Here is a 3,445-nt window from a genome sequence, read left to right as displayed (position 1 = left end):
ATAAACATTCTTCATTGGATATTTATTGCTCCATCATATGATTGATTATACCATAATTTACTAACTAATCATTTGTCTGGGTTGTTTCATATTTTAAAATTATAATGCTTTGATATCCTTCTTGTTGTTTTTAATTCTAATCCCAGCTCTTATATTTTCAGGATAAATTACTGTATAGAATTGCTGGGACAAAAGATACATAGATTTTTAACTGTGGGCACACATTTCTGAATCATGCCTCAGAAAGGTTATATTTCTATGCATTTCCTGTTCATATCCTTTGTCCGTTAAAAAGGGGATGAGTGGGTATTGTTTTATTGATTTGCAGGGCCTCTTTATATATTAAGGATACTGTCCTTTTTGTTATAAGGCATATAAACATTTTTCCTAGTGTGTCTTCTTACTTTTATTGTGCTTTATTTGTAAACAGATAGAAGTTTGAGATTTTTATGTCAAATCTGCCTGTATTTTTATTTTACAGATTGTCTTTGGTGTTATGTTTAGAAACACCACCTTAAAACCAGATCATTTAACTTGCACTTTATTCTGTTTTTTCAATGTCTTGTTATTGTTATTACTGTTCCTTTTCTTCTTTGTTATTGTTATCTTCTTTAATATATAGATTTATTCTTTCAGGTGTCTATTTTAGAGTAGAGAGTGAAATATAATCTAACAAAAATCAATCAATCAATACATACATACATACATAAATGGGTCTGTTTCTGGACTTCCTTCCTAGTCTGCTTTTATCTATTTATATATCGGTAATGAATAACAATAATATTCATTGAGCACTTGCTCTGTTGCCGTGCTGTTCTAAATGCTTTCCATATACTAACACCAGGTCTGTGCAGATGCCAATTTATCATGCAACTGATGAAGCCTAAGCTTCATGGCTCTTCATGTATGCAAACCTCCTCCAAGACCCTGGGAGGGGCCCTAATAATGTACTTACACAATGTCATATTTTTGTAAAATTGGCAAAATAAGATATTGTACCAACAGTTGATTAAGACTGTTGTTTCTGACAAATCTTCCATCACAATTCCCTCTGTCACTGGAGTGACCTCTGGCACTAAAGAGAAGCTGAATCAGGGATACATTTAGTAAGGTTTAATAGGATATCTGTTTGCGGTTATCAGTCACTTTTGCTACATGCCCATTATAGTAACTTCCAGGAATATTCCTACTGACTAGTGTGCCAGCTTACCCAGCATCCTGGTACAAAGGTACAGGGCCAGAACACTTACTGCAATATAATAGGATCCTCTGGGACCCAGCCCCAGAAGTATGTGGGTAGTGGAGAAAAACAAGGTAAAAATAAACAGCAACAGAAGCTGGTCTGTGGAAAAGTCTTGAACTCCTTTGAAGTGTAAAATCGTAAGTGGAGGACTTGGTTCTTATTAGCACCTGATCAAAAAAGAAGTCCTCTCTTCTTGGGAATATTCTAGATAATTCACTGATTACATTTATCGATAACCATACCCTTTTGTGACAGGAATCACACAAAATAAAATTTATTGGAATTCCTGTGTTACATCGTAGGGCACAACCCTCAAAGTCTCTGTCACAGCTCGTACAGAAAGACTTAGTTTCCCAGATTTCACAATAATCCTAAAAATGTGCATATTATCAGTACCAAGTTCTGAAACTGAAGAAACTTTCCCAAGCAGCCAGTAATAATTGTTTTGATCCTACTGGAGGAAAAATATAATTTTTCTGTTTTTTATCTAGAAAATAATATTCCAAAATAACGTTCATGTGAAGAGACAACTATATGGAGACAAAACTGCAGGGGAAAAGTTATGGAAGTGTTTCAGGAAACTCCTTAGTAGAAAGGAGTATGCTACTTTCTGGATTTTTTGCTGTTTGTGATACTTGTCAGCTTTTTAAAAATATGCGATTTGTTATGACTGTTTCCTATTATACTCTTCTAATTTTTCTAATGATTTCAAACATAGAAAAGTTTAAAAGCCTTGTGCAGTGAAGACCCATATACCACCACCCCCAACAAACACACACACATAATTGTGTAAGCTTCAGACCATAGAATCTGGACCCACTCCTAACTCTATGTATAGCTTTTATTATGATATAATAATAAATTTATGAATGAGGAAACTGAGGTAGAGAGGTCAAGGCACTGCAGGGTCACACAAGAATACTGCCATACACTACAATGTCCTACCCAATTTTGTATTATACTTTTCGGCTCCAGAATTTCTTTTTGGTTCATTTTACGCTTTCTATCTCTTCATCGATATTTCCATTTTGCTCATGCATTGGTTTCTTGATTTTTCCACATCTTCCTTAAGTTCTTTGAGCATCTTTAAGGTGGTGGTTTTAAAAATCTGTCTAGCATATCTGCCAGGAGGTCTTTTTCAGGGAGTTTGATTTCTTTTTTTCCCTCGGAATGGACCATACTTTCCTGTTTCTTTGTATGCCTTGTGATTTTTTTGGTTGAGCACTGGATGTTTGAATCTAGTAATGTAGTAATCTGGAAAACAGATTCTCCTTTTTTCCCAGGATTTGCTGTTTTTTGTTTTTATTGTTGTGAACTGTCCTTGTGCCATGGATTAGCCTGAGGTATAAACCTAAGGTCTTCCCAGCCTTTTCCTGAATGCATAGTCACTTTCTAATTCTCCCCATTTATACAGTTTTTGTTTGTTGGTTTTTTTTAACTGCATTAGTCTTTAATGTCTGGCTCCCAAAGGGGGAAAAGTGAAAAATGAAGGAGGGGGAAGAAAGGGCGCTGGCCCTTTCAGTCCCCTAGAAGTCACTTCAGCTGGCGGGGGTGAGGCTTTCAACAGTGGAGGAAGGCGCAGCAGTGGCTCAAGCCTTTGCATCTCTGTGTTCAGAAGCAGGTATCAGAACACAGATCCCCAATATTTGGCGCACTGTGCGTTTCTACCCACCCTGGCTCCCACAGGCTGTGTGCAGGCAGCTCCAGGAGTATGGGGGCAGCTGCCTGCCATGTGGCTGGGTGTGCAGCTGCTACCGTGCAAAGAGCTGAAATTTCCTGACGCTGACAGCAACTTACTCTCTTCCCCTGGGAGTGGCATGCCTTCAGCAGACTCCAGAGCCCCAAAATAGTAACATCAGACAGATCTTGCCAGTGCAACTGATGTCTAGGTGGAGAGATAAGATTCCTAGTGCTTCCCGCTCTGCCTTCTTCCCAGAGTCCTCTACGTAATTTATTCTCAGTATTTCCAGTTTAGTACACGGGTTAATGGCTATGCTTCAGCCTTCAGCTCAGCGTTGACTGCATTCTGTAAGTTTTAAGGCGCAGTGTCCTCATACTTTCCGCTGTTATTGTTTCCTACCACATAACACAGCCTGTGGTAGTTTTGCTTTGGAAGATTTGCGGGTTTTTTGATATTTAACATATGGCCAATTTTTGGCAATGGAACAATATGTAACCTGTTAAAAATCCGCGAGTCCACAC

This window comes from Manis pentadactyla, chromosome 18 (genome assembly GCF_030020395.1).
Source record: "Manis pentadactyla isolate mManPen7 chromosome 18, mManPen7.hap1, whole genome shotgun sequence".
Lineage (NCBI taxonomy): Eukaryota > Metazoa > Chordata > Mammalia > Pholidota > Manidae > Manis > Manis pentadactyla.
This window is presented reverse-complemented; position numbering follows the sequence as displayed.